This window comes from Saimiri boliviensis, chromosome 21, assembly GCF_048565385.1.
Source record: "Saimiri boliviensis isolate mSaiBol1 chromosome 21, mSaiBol1.pri, whole genome shotgun sequence".
Taxonomy (NCBI): Eukaryota; Metazoa; Chordata; class Mammalia; order Primates; family Cebidae; genus Saimiri; species Saimiri boliviensis.
Genome location: NC_133469.1, coordinates 32,862,898 through 32,876,783, shown reverse-complemented (window position 1 = coordinate 32,876,783; position 13,886 = coordinate 32,862,898). Strand labels below are relative to the sequence as shown.

General features: G+C 48.7%; 1 long non-coding RNA gene across 5 annotated transcripts; it reads right to left on the bottom strand.

Moving 5' to 3' along the window:
* Nucleotides 1-1,547: 1,547 nt before the first annotated feature.
* On the bottom strand, nt 1,548-11,585 carry LOC141582631 (uncharacterized). Of its 5 annotated transcripts, none has more exons than XR_012515520.1 (4): nt 4,793-11,585; nt 4,210-4,373; nt 3,081-3,467; nt 1,548-2,766 (listed from the first exon to the last, which is right to left on the bottom strand). It is a non-coding gene; the product is annotated as an uncharacterized LOC141582631 (long non-coding RNA). The 5 variants fall into 5 exon arrangements; XR_012515519.1 differs by lacking the exon at nt 4,210-4,373 and having other exon boundaries at nt 3,081-3,227; nt 3,351-3,467; XR_012515521.1 differs by lacking the exon at nt 4,210-4,373 and having other exon boundaries at nt 4,793-4,967; nt 6,253-11,585.
* Between the last annotated feature and the right edge of the window lie 2,301 nt (nt 11,586-13,886).

The following is a 13,886-nucleotide window of genomic DNA, read 5'->3' as shown; positions in this document are numbered from 1 at the left end:
GCCATGGCAGGGGGACTGCTTGAGCCTACGAGTTTGAGACCAGTCTGGGCAAGATGGTGAGACTCTGACTCTTCAAACAAAAACAAAACCAAAAAACCAGGGACGGTGGTGTGTGGCTGCAGTCTCGGCTACTCAAGAGGCTACAAGTGCGAGAATCACTTGAGCCCAGGAGTTTGAGGTTGTAGTGAGCTGAGATCAGACCACTGCACTCCAGTTTGGGTGACAGAAAAAGATCCTGTCCTACAAATAAAATAAAATAAAATAAAATAAAGAAATAGAGTGCTCAGGGGTAGAACTATTTTAGGTCACGTGGTCGGGGAATGTGAAAAACTAAAATGATTAACTCATTTAGATCAGGATTTCTATTTTTTTATTTTTAAACTACTGGGCTCAAGTGATCCCCGGTCTCAGCCTCCCAAAGAGCTGGGATTATAGGCATGAGCCACTGCACCTGGTGAGATCAAGATTTCTATTTGTGGTGAAAACTAGCTTGGAATGAGAAAGTCAAGTCCGCCTGTGTTTCCTCTAGATGCGGACAACAGGGGCCTCTAAAGCCAGCTGCAACTTCAACAGAAAACGTTTTTTTTAAGAGTCTGCTGTGTCGCCCAGGCTGGAGTGCAGTGGTGTGACCTCGACTCACTGCAACCTCTGCCCCCCGGGTTCAAGTGATCCTCCCGCCTCAACCTCCCGAGTAGCTGGGATCACAGGCAGGCACCACCACTCCTGGCTAATTTTTGTATTTTTAGTAGAGATGGGGTTTTGCCGTGTTGGCCAGACTGGTCTCAAACTCCTGACCTCAGGTGATCCTCCTGCCTCGGCCTCCCAAGGTGCTGGGATTACAGGCATGAGCCATGGCGCCCGGCCAACAGGAAACATTTCTATCAAGGCTGTACATGCTACAGCTGTACAGTGTCCTAATACCCATGTTCTTTGAGTGACTACTACTTTTTTACTGATATTTCTACTTTCCCCCTAAAATCACAAATGATCAGAAATTTGCTGTTTGAGATTATATTGGTAAGAAGAGAACATCCCACTGTTGCCTGGAAGAGCTATGCCATTTTGACACAGAGAAGCAGTATTCTACATTTCTCTTAACTTTATAGTTTCCAAGGAAACAAGACTCTAGTTCCACTTTGCTGTCTAGACCTGAAGCTGAACCTTCATACACAGCCCTGTGGTACTTTGAGCCTGCTTGCCTCAAAACACTGCTTGGTTTACACTTCACCTAACTCCACCCTTCCCCTCAAATTCTAATTTTTTTTTTTTTTTTTTTTATTAAGAGACCGGGTTTCACCGTGTTGCCCAGACTGGTCTTGAACTACTGAGCTCAGGCAGTCCGTCTGCCTCGGCCTCCCAAAGTGCTGGGATTACAGGTGTGAGCCACCATGGCCAGCCCTCTCAAATTCTTTTTTTTTTTTTTTTTTTTTTGGAGATGGAGTTTCGCTCTTGTTACCCAGGCTGGAGTGCAATGGCGCGATCTCGGCTCACCGCAACCTCTGCCTCCTGGGTTCAGGCAATTCTCCTGCCTCAGCCTCCTGAGTAGCTGGGATTACAGGCACGTGCCACCATGCCCAGCTAATTTTTTGTATTTTTAGTAGAGACGGGGTTTCACCATGTTGACCAGGACGGTCTCGATCTCTTGATCTCGTGATCCACCCACCTCGGCCTCCCAAAGTGCTGGGATTACAAGCGTGAGCCACCGCGCCCGGCCTCAAATTCTTTAATAACCTTTCCTTTTGTTCAATCAGACCACTGCAGTTCTTCTAATGGATAGTTTCCCTTATTGGAATAGGTGAACAACTGGGTTTGTTTCTGGTGGTTTTAGGTTGACTTGGCTAGGACATGGCATAAGAATTAACCCAAAAGAGAAAAGTAGTGATTAAAATGTATATATATTCAAATCATATTTTAAGGCCGGGCATGGTGGCTCACGTCTGTAATCCCAGCACTTTGGGAGGCAGATCACTTGAAGTCAGAGTTTGAGACCAGCCTGGCCAACATGGCGAAACCCTGTCTTTACTAAAATTACAAAAATTAGCCAGGCATGGTTGTGCACGTCTATAATCCCAGCTACAAAGGGAGCTGAGGCAGGAAAATCGCTGGAATCTGGGAGGCAAAGGTTGCAGTGAGCTGAGATCGTGCCACTGCACTCCAGCCTGGGAAATAAGAGCAAAACTCTGTCTCAAAATAAAATAAAATAAAATAAAATAAAATAAAAAGCCGGGCACGGAAGCTCATGCCTGTAATCCCAGCACTTTGGGAGGCCGAGGTGGGCAGATCATGAGGTTAAGAGATCAAGACCATTCTGGCCAAATATGGCAAAACCCCATCTCTACTAAAAATACAAAAATTAGCTGGGTGTGGTGGTGTGCCTGTAGTCCCAGCTACTTGGGAGGCTGAGGCAGGAGACTTGCTTGAACCAGGGAGACAGAGGTTGCAGTGTGAGCTGAGATCGTGCCACTGCACCCCAACCTGGGTGACAGAGTGAGACTCCATCTCAAAAAAAAAAAAAAAAAAATTAGACCAAATAATCATAGGCAAAAAGCATTAAGAGAGATAAAGAGGTGTGTCCGATTGTATTTTCAAAGATATCTGCAACAATACCAGTTATTCCTCAGGGTTTTCTGTAATTTTGTCATTCATCCATAAAAGAATGAGTCTGATTCCCCTCCCTTTGAATCTAGGCAGGTTTGTGACATGCTTGTCAGTAGCAGAATGCATAAGTGATGATACATAACTCCAGGTCAGAAATGAAAATGCAACCTCGGCTGGGCGCGGTGGCTCAAGCCTGTAATCCCAGCACTTTGGGAGGCCGAGGCGGGTGGATCACAAGGTCGAGAGATCGAGACCAACCTGGTCAACATGGTGAAACCCCGTCTCTACTAAAAAAATACAAAAAATTAGCTGGGCATGGTGGCGCGTGCCTATAATCCCAGCTACTCAAGAGGCTGAGGCAGGAGAATTGCCTGAACCCAGGAGGCGGAGGTTGCGGTGAGCCGAGATCGCGCCATTGCACTCCAGCCTGGGTAACAAGAGCGAAACTCCATCTCAAAAAAAAAAAAAAAAGAAAATGCAACCTCCCCCTTGCTCACTTGAACACTTGAGCTGGAGTTCCAAGCTGTCATGTAAGCAATCCAACTGCCTTGAGGCAGCCACACTATGAGGAAAACCAAACTGGTTCACAAAGGTAATCCACACATATAAATCCTGAGATTACCTGGAGACTGAGAGAGAGAGAGAGAGAGAAAGAGAGAGAGAGAGAGAAATCCAGTCAGTTCCCAGCTTTTCCAGGCCCCTACTATTCCAGCTGTTGTCACATAAAAGACATCAAGACAGAATCACTTAACTGGGCATGGTGGTGCACGCCTGTAGTCCCAGCTACTCAGGAGGGTGAAGCAGGAGAATCACTTGAATTCAGGAGGTGGAGATTGTGGCCAGCAGAGATTGCGCCGCTGCACTCCAGCCTGGGGCAACAGAGTGAGACTCAATCTCAAAAAAAAAAAAAAAGTTTGGAAACTCTGTACTTTCCTGAACTCTGCCCGATGTGTCTATTCCCTTGGCTGATTTTAATTTGTATCCTTTCCCTGTAATAACTGTAATAGTGAGTATAAAAGTTTTCAATGACTTCTGTCAATCCTTCTAGTGAGTTACCAAACCTGAGGGCAGTCTTTGAAACCCCTAAACTTGCAACCAGAGTCAGAAGTGAGGGCAGTCTTGTGGATGGTTCCCTGTCTTAGCAGTTGGTGAACTTCGTGTAATACAATCCCCAACAAAAAGAGGAAGGATAGATTATGATAAATTATGCCATGTCAATGCGAATGAATGGACATTCACACAACAACATGGATGAATTTCATGAACATAATGTTGAGTGAAAGAAGCCAGACAACAAAAGAAAATATACTGTGTGGTGGAAATCAAACTTCCCCAAAAGCGCTCCTGGAAAAAGCCCGAGCCTCCTGAGATGTGGAAATGCATGCCATATAAAGATGGGGATGTTTGCTCTCACTTCCCCTAGAAGCAGTTTAGTTTTTACACATCATGAGACTTTAATCTGTAGCCATTTGTGTAGTTCATTAGTCTTATCAGAAAGGATAATAAAACTTATCTTCTAAAGGAAACCAAATGCTTACAGCCTAGACTAAACCCCTGGGTTAAGCTCTCAAGGTTCCGGGAAGACTAAGCACCAGCTCCCTAGGTGTTTACCTGTCAGAAGAGATGAAGTCCAGAGTTTGGAAACATCTCTAGGTCATCAAAGTCAGACACTGGGGCTTATCCAGCTTTTGGAGTGATGTATTTACATTCCAATAGGTTAGAGTGAGAAACAGGATGTTTTCCATTCTCTCCAAGAAGCAGAGGTTTTCTCTCCCCTTTTGAGAGAGGATAAGAGTGCAGCAGCTTCTCTTCTGTATATACAAATGGAGGAACTGTGGTCTGGGGCAAGGTGGCTCACGCCTGTAATCGTGGCACTTTGGGAGGCTGAGGTGAGAGAATCACTTGAGCCCAGGAGTTCAAGACCAGCCTGGGCAACATGACAAAACCCTGTCTCTACAAAAAATACAAAATTAGCCAGGTGTGGTGGCACACTCTTGTGGTCCCAACTGCTTGGAGGCTGAGGTGGGAGGATCAGTTGAGGCTGCAGTGAGCCATGATCATGCCACTGCACTCCAGCCTGGGTGACAGAGCAAGACTCTGTCTCAAAAAGTAAAATAAAATAAAATAAGACAAAATAAAGGAGGAAATCCATTGTTCTCCTTCCCTCACTTACAAGTTGTAACCTGGTACTCACATAGAATGTTTCCATCAGCTCTCATTGCGTTTGCCTGTTGGCCTGGATACGGGGAAGCAAGGTTACTCTGGCTGTCAATTTGGTGGTGTGTATCAAGAAAGAACTCTCTTCCGGCTGGGCACAGTGGCTCACACCTGTGGTCCAGCTCTTTGGGAGGCCAAGGTGGGTGGATCACCTGAGGTAGGAGTTCAAGATCAGCTTGGCCAACATGGCGAAATACCATTTCTACTAAAAATATGAAAATTAGCCAGGAGTGGTGGCACACACCTATAATCCCAGCTACTGGGGAGGTCGAGGTAGTAGAATTGCTCTAACCTAGGAGGCAGAGGTTGCAGTGAGCCAAGATTGTGTCAGTGCACTCCAGCCTGGGCAACAGAGTGAGACTCCATCTAAAAAAAAAAAGGACTCTTTTCCTCTTTTCCTTGACCTAGAGTTCTCATGTCTCTGTAGTGTTTGTATATAACAAGTACGTATCTGCACGAGTGGGGCACCATCTCAGACCCTTCACGGTTCTTGACAAAACACGCCAAGGGATCAAAAGTTCAAAGCCAGGCAAACCTGATGTGTGATGCGGGAAGTCAGACTGATGACTCTCTCCAATGGGAAGAAACTGGAGGGCAGCATAATGGCAGGGGCACTTTGGGGTGCAGTCCATGTTCTATTTCCTGATCTGGGTGCTGGTTGCATGAGTGTGCTCAATTTGGGGAAAACATTGAACTGGTTTTTCTATGACTGGCTGTGCTTCTCCAGGTCCTCGAAGAAGCAGATGCTAAAATGGGATTAGATGTGCCAAGGACTGATCGGTGCGGGGTGGGAATCCTGTGAGTGTAAATGGGGAGGAAAGTAGAGGAGACCGAGACATTCGTCGGACTACGGTGCAGGTCTGACTCCTGCGAAGGAAGGAGGGAAGGAACTAAGGAAGGTCTTAGGCTGCTGTGCAGCTCTCAGAAAGTTTCAACAAGGCCAGTGTTGAGCCAAAGTCACCTACTTCAGGGTCCTCTATCTCCAAGGAACAGGCCTGCCTCAGGAATCTCTGCTGTGCTCTGTCATTGGGTGGAAGCAGCCCAAGGGATACATAGTCTTGGCATTAATATGATGATAGATTTCAGAACTCGGCCTGATTCGTCTCTTCCCTTGGCTGATTTTAATTTGTATCCTTTCCCTGGGGCCACTGGGCAATTGTGTTCCCCACAGTAGGAGACCCGAGAGGCTTATGTGGGGTCATCACAGTTCACGCCATGCACCACACATACTTCTCCATATAGGCTCAGGGAGCAGCTCCGTGGGCCTCTCATCCTGAGTGGAACCTTAGAAAAGGCAGGTGAGTGGCAGAAACTACAATGCCCATGGCTGCAATTGATCTTGGAGCTATCACTGGTACTCCTCCTCTCCCTTTTCCACTATCCATTCTAATTTTACCTGACCCTCAGCTGTCACCTTAGCAGGCCTTGATGGCCTACCTGATGGTATAATCCAAGCCTCATTCCCAAGGGTCCTGCACCCTTGATATTCCAATGCTTTTTTCTGTCCAGAGTATTTCATGTGTTCATTCACAGTCGTAATGGCCAATGGAGTAGGAGGACGCATCCAAGCAGATCACTTGGGTTATATGCATATTTCCTCTGTTGCTTATTTTGTAAAAGCATCCCTGGCTGGGTGGAGTGGCTCACACCTATAATCTAATCCCAGCACTCTGGGAGGCTAAGTTGGGAGGATCGCCTGAGCCCAGGAGTTCAAGACCAGCTCAGGCAACATGGTGAAAACTTATTTCTATAAAAAGTTTTAAAAATTAGCTGGGTGTGGTACATGCTTATAGTTCCAACTACTTCAGAGGCTGAGGTGGGAGGATCACCTGAGCCCCAGAGGTTGAGGCTGCCATGAGCTGTAATCACACCACTGCACTGCAGCCTGGGCAACAGAGTGAGACCCTGTCTTAAAAAAAAAGCAGCCCTAGTTTTACCTGCTGGTCCAGGTCAATTGTCCTGCCAGTAACTGACTCCTGGCAGTGTCTTGTCTCCTTTTCAGACCTGTTGGTCCCTGGGCACAAGGAGGTCAAAGCACCTAGATGGTAGCCATAATTTATAGTTCAATGGGCCTTTTTCTGTGTCCCCTGGAAAAAGGATGTTCCCTTTGGGACCAGGATCTCCAATTCTGCAGACCCAGAGCTACAGGAATGGGAAGCACATCCCCACAGTGGGTCAATGGGAAGTGGGATGGCATCGCATCATTCCAGAATATCTCTTCAAAGCTAGCGCTTCAGCTATGCCTTTAGAAGACTGTTCCAGCATTCTGCGAGGCCGGCTGCCTCTGGATGGTGCAGTCTGTGACATGACATTGGATCCCATGAGCCCACTTCCATCCCTCCTTAGGTAGAAAATGGGTCCTCTGGTTGAACATTGTAATATATGGAATTCCACGCCTGTAGATCAGGCATTCTATAAACTTCTGGATAGTAGTGCTGGTTGAGACTTTGCAGGCAGAAAAGGCAAACCCATCCTTAGAGCAGGTATCTCCCTCTGCAAAGACAAACTGATGACCTCTACAGAATAGAAGGTGTCCATTGTAGCTGAATTGCCACCAAATGACCAACTGGTCTCCTCAAGATGTAGTGCCATATTGGGTGTTCAGTACTGTCTGTGTTGCTCTCACCCTTATGTCCATCCACATGCCTCTACTTCAGGCCTCCTTGTCTCTACATTCTAGTTCTTTTCCTTCTAGACTCCTGATCAGACAGCCAGACCATTGACCATAGCCCAGGAATCTACTGTATTCTCACCATGGGCCACTTCTCCTTCCATACAAAGCAGATGACTGATTGCAGCTTCATTCATTAGGAAGATTTTCCATTTCCGTGGTATTTTGGGACCATCCCTGAAAGTGGCTATAATGTAGCTATGGTCTCTTTTTGCCTTGCATCTAGGTACTGAGCCAACCCATCCATAAACGCAGCTTGAAGCTTTCCCTCCTCCTTCAGCTAGTCATATGGGACCACCATACAGCCTAGGGAGCAAACTGGCAAGGGATTATGGAGCAACAGTCATATGTGACAGGGAGTTTGGGCAACCTGTTCACGCAGCTCATTTGTGTCCTCTGCCCCCATGAGGGTCTCATTATACTTATAATGAAGTGCTGCTGGGTGCATCTGATTTTATTATTTGGTGAGTCTAAAGAATCCAACTTGTAATTGGCAGTTCTGAACTTGGTGGCATCAAGCAGGAGGCATCCAAGTAGATAACTTGGGTTCTACACATACCACCTCTGTCCTTACTGTGTAAAAGCGTCCCTGGCTGGGTGTGGTGGCTCATGCCTGCAATCCCAGCACTTTGGGAGGCCAAGGTGAGTGGACTGCTTGAACCCAGGAGTTCAAGACCAGCCTAGGCAACATGGCAAAACCCTGTCTCTACAAAAAATACAAAAAATTCGCTGGGTGTGGTGGCACACACCTGTAGTTGCAGTGGGCAATGGAGTAGGAGGAGGCATCCAAGCTACCAGCTACCGTGGTGCCCAATGGCCAAGTTTTCTGTCTCTACCAGGGCCCAGTAACAAAGCCAGGAATTATTTTTCAAAAGGTGCATAATTCTCTGCAGTGAATAACATGCTATTGTCCCAGAAATCCCAGGGCTTTCGTTGTGATTCTCCCATGGGGCTTGCCATAAGCACCACACTGCAGCTTTCCCATGACTCATTCCTTCAACACCAGAGGGTCTGCCGGATCTTATGGTCCAAGTGCTATGCTGCTTGTTCGGCAGCCGGGACCCGCTGCACAGCCATTTCTTTACTTGTCCTGTCTGATCGGTGTGATACTGATGTAACAGATCAGTGTGATGTTCTATGGGCTGTCCAAGTGATCCAGATCTCTTCAAACTACGAGAGGGCAAGAGCGTTAACACAATTGTGACGTAAAACTCTAAATGAATATTGCTGTCCAGCGGGCGAGGTGTCTTACGCCTGTAATCTCAGCGCTTTGGGAGGCTGAGGTGAGCAGATCACCTGAGGTCAGGGGTTCAAGACCAGCCTGGCCAACATGATGAAACCCCATCTCTACAAAAATACAAAAAAATTTAGCCAGGCATGTTGGTGGGTGCCTGTAATCCGAGCTACTCGGGAGGCTGAAGTGGGAGAATCGCTTGAACCAGGGAGGAGGAGGTTGCAGTGAGCCAAGATCACACCATTGCACTCCAGTCTGGGCGACAGAGTGAGTCTTTATCTCAAAAAACAAAATAAAATAAAATATTGTTGTCAATACCAAGAGAATGACACTGTTTCTGATCCTCTTTTCTGATTGGAATGGAAAAGAAAGCACTCACTAAATCAATGACAGCATACCACATACGCGAGGCCTTACGAATCCACCCTACCAATGATATCATTTCTGGTAAAGTAACTGTGTTCAGGGCTACTATTACGGTTCGGTCCATAGTAGTCTACAGACATTCTCCAGAATCAATTCAGCTTCTGCAGAGACAAGAATGATGAATTAAACAGAGGTAAAGAGGTCACCACCTCTGTGCCCTTTAGCACTTTAGCAGTGGCATCAATGTCTGTCATTCTTCCATCTTTCCTGCTCCTAGCGGTAACATTGATTTTTAAAAGCCTTTTAAAATGAAAGTACAATAAGCTAAGTACATATCTAAGTGTAAAATTTAATGAGTCTTGACAACTGTACACAAAACATTACAACAAGATTATAAACATTCCACCACCCTGAAAAGCTTCCTCCTGCTTCTTTAATAAGAACTTCCTCTCACCCCAGATCATCCCATTGCTAGGCAACCATCAATATGCTTCCTGTCACTGTAGACTAGCTTACATTTTTTTTATTTTTTTATTTTTTGAGACAGAGTTTCACTCTTGTTGCCCAGGCTGGAGTGTAATGGCGTGATCTCAGCTCATCGCAACCTCCGCCTCTACAGGTTCAAGCGATTCTCCTGCCTCAGACTGCCAAGTAGCTGGGATTACAGGCATGCACCACCACACTCAGCTAATTTTGTATTTTTAGTAGAGACAGGGTTTCTCCATGTTGGTCAGGCTGGTCTCCAACTCCTGACCTCAGGTGATCTGCCCACCTCAGCCTCCCAAAGTGCTGGGATTACAGGTGTGAGCCACAGCACCCGGTCCTACATTTTCTAGTTTTATATAAATGTGATTGTTCAGTACGTACTGACTTTGTTTGGCTTGTTTATTCATAACCATTTTGAGGTTCATCCATATTGTCCTATGTATCAATAGTTTGGTCCATTTTATTGCTGACTAATGCTCCACTGTATGTACAGACCACAATGTTTGCCCATCGCCTGCTGATGCTCATTTGGGTTGTTTCCAGTCTTTGGCTATTACACATAAGGCTGCCAAGAACATGGATGTACAAGTCTTTGTGTGGACATATGCTGTCATTTATTTCGGTAAATATCTAAGAATAGAGTAACTGGGTCATATGTTAGCTCTATGTTTAACTTCAAAGGAACTGTCGGCCAGGTGCAGTCACTTAAGCCTGAAATTCCAGCACTTTGGGAGGCCAAGGCAGGCGGATTACCCCTGAGGTCAGGAGTTCGAGACCAGCCTGTCCAACATGGTGAAACCCCGTTTCTACTAAAAATACGAAAATTTAGCCAGACATGGTGATGGGCGCCTGTAATCCCAGCTACTTGGGTGGCTGAGACAGGAGAATTGCTTGAACCCGGTGTTAGGTAGAAAGGGCCCATTCCCCATGCCCGGGACCCACATCCAGCGGACCGCCTCCGGAGCCCATCCCCTCTTGCCACATGGCTCTTCCTTCTTCTTTGTTTAACCTCCACCAATCACTCCATAACACCTCACCTGTACTCCCCACCTTAGCCCGCCAAAGCTAAGCCAATCCCTGCACTCCACAATACTCCCCCTTCGCCCATGCCCAACCGCCACCAATCACTTCACAACACCTTGCCTAAACAGGCCGCCGCCCCTATAAAAACCCTCTCCGGCAGCTGCTGGGTGCAGCTCTTCCCTCTCCCGCTCGAGTTGCCCGCAAACCCCAATAAACCTGGACTCGGCTTAACAACTCCTCGCTCTCATTTGCTTTGGGAAGGGTCTCTGCGGGTCGCACATTTGGTGCCGAAACCCGGGAGGTGTAGGCGGCTGGTCCACCAGCGGCCCCCTCCCTCTGGCGACCCCCCTTCCTCTGAATTGGCCTCCACACTCCGGATAAGGTAAGTCCATTTGCTTGCCTATCTTCCCCGCGGTGCGTGTGGTGGCCTCTTTTCCTTTTGCGTCTCCCCTTCCACGGATCCCTCGCCAAGCGCCGGCCGGCCCGAGAGTCAGATCCTCCAACCAGGCTCCAGGAGCCTTGGAAGTGATCAGACGAGGGACGCTTCCTCTGGTCCTTCCCCCACTTCCACTTCCACTATAGGAACGGTCAGACGAGGGGACGCCCTTCCTGACTCTTCCTACCGTCCTCTAGAGGGGCTGTGGGACAGACGGGACGCCTCTTCCCACACCGCTCTAGCCCAATCCCGCTAAAGGAAAGGTCCTGCCACACGCGCCATGGGGAACACGGAGTCTCAAATTCCTAACAACACCCCTCTCGGGTGCTTACTCCTCAACTTTTCTCAGCTGGGCTACTCCCAAATCCTCCTGTCCCAAGTGGCCTGGCCCCAATACCAGCTTAATAACCGGCCACATTGGCCTCCGACTGGTACTTTCGATTTTAACGTCCTACGAGACCTAAACAATTTTTGTCGCCGTACTGGCAAGGATCGCGAGGTGCCGTACGTCCAGGCTTTTTGGGATTTGCGTCCCCACCCCGACCTCTGCTCCTCCTGCTCCACTCATCAAGTTCTCTTAGCTCGCTCCCCTCCCAAGGTCAGCTCTCCCCCTCCTTACGAGCAGCAGGAGGAGCTGCCTGACCACCTATCCCATCCCCCTCCTGCTCACTCCAACTCCCTCTCTCCGCCAGTTGCAGACCCCGCCCCCACTCCCACAGCTCCTCCTCCTCCTCCTTTCCCGTTCCCCTCCCCTCCGACCGTAGCGGCGCCGCCCCCTTTAAGTTCTCCAGTTGCGGCCGGTACTCGTTCCCACCCACCAAATGTCCCAGCGCCGCAGAAGGTCTCGTCAGAGTTCATGTTCCTTCTCCCTCCAAGACCTGGCTCAAATTGAACGCCGGCTTGCATCTTTCTCGGCCGATCCCTCCACCTAGATTAAGGAATTTCAGTACCTCACTCAGGCTTATAGTCTTACCTGGCATGATATCCATGTTATCTGCACTTCCACTCTCACCGCAGAAAAACACGAGCGCATCCTAGCGGCAGCCAGGCATATGGCAGACAGGGACCATGCTATAGACCCTAATCAAATCCCAGTTGGCACTGACGTTCTTTCTCCCAAGCACAGACCCCCAGTGGACTTATCAGGAAGGGCCGGGGTCTAACATCCCTGCCCGTGACCGGATGCTCCAATATCTTCTGCGGGGCATGGATACTGTCTCCAATAAGGTGGTTAACTATAATAAACTTAAAAAAGTCACTCAAAAGCCAGACGAAAACCCTGCCCTTTTCCTCGGCCGTTTACAGGAAACCCTTGTCCGCTATACTTGGCTTAACCCTACTTCCCAAATTGGGGCTGCTGTCTTAGCCTCCCACTTCATCTCACAACCCACTCCTAATATCCGAAAAAACAAAAAAAGGTGGAGGATGGTCCAGAAACCCCTATACAGGACCTGGTAAAAATGGCCTTTAAAGTATTTAACGCAAGGGAAGACACAGCCGAGGCTGCCCGCCAAGCCCAAATGAAACAGAAGGTCACTTTACAAACCCAGGCTCTAGTAGCGGCCCTGCGGCCGGCAGGAAACCGGGGCCCACAAAATACCGCTCGCACCCCTCCAGGTGCTTGTTTTAAATGTGGGAAGGAAGGACACTGGTCCAAGGCCTGTCCCCAGCCTCGTCCACCCACCAAGCCCTGCCCCATCTGTCAGCTTATGGGACACTGGAAGTCTGACTGCCCCAGTTTGCCCAGGGTCCCGGTCTCTCCGGACCGACATCCTGGACAGCAAGGGGCTGTCACTGGAGGCCTGGAACCTGGTCGTGCCGCCCAGGGACCAGGCGCCCAGAACTCTCCGTTCCCGGAACTTCTAGGGCTGTTAGACGACTAGAGGAGCCCTGGCTCCCCAACCCCGGTTACCCTTGCCGAGCCCAGGGTTGTGTTCAAGGTAGCGGGTAAAAGTGTCTCCTTCTTAGTCAACAAGGGGGCTACCTACTCTGTGCTTCCCTCCTACTCAGGACAAACTCTTCCTTCCCAGGTCTCTGTTGTGGGAATTGACGGGTCTCCATCCACACCGCGCAAAACCCCTCCACTCACATGCTCTTTTAACTCCTCCATTCCCACCCACTCCTTCCTAGTCATCCCCTCACGCCCCGTGCCCCTTTTAGGACGGCACATTCTAACCAAACTGCAGGCAACTATCGTCTTCCCACATACTAATGCCAGTATCTTCCTTCTTTCTCTGGTTACCAATCCACCAGCCCCCCACCAGGCCGTCCAACTCCTTCCTAGCATTTGCCCACAGGTATGGGATACCAGTACTCCCTCCGTGGCCTCCCATCATCAGCCTGTTCGCATTCGCTTAAAGGACCCCTAACCTCCCAGGAAACTGTTAACCAGGCCTTTAATGCTCTCCTAAAAGCCTTATCCACAACTACCAGTCTAGCTCTACCTAACCCAAACAAGCCCTTCCACCTATATACAGACGAGAAGCAGCACACAGCAGTAGGTGTCCTTACTCAGCCAATAGGATCCACCCTCCTGCCAATAGCTTATCTGTCCAAACAATTAGACCCCACTGTACAGGGATGGCAACCATGCCTACGGGCCCTCGCAGCGGCAGTCAACCTCACTACTGAGGCCCTAAAACTCAATCTGCACCAACCCCTCCAAGTTTTCTCCCCACGTCGGCTCACTGACCTACTTATTCACCAAGCTTTAACTCATCTCGAGCCCTCCCGACTTCAACTTCTACACGTACTATTCATCGAAAACCCTGCAATCACTCTTTCACATTGCTCCCCTTTAAACCTGGCTACCCTCCTTCCTCTCCCCTCGGAACCTTCAACACAGCACTCCTGCT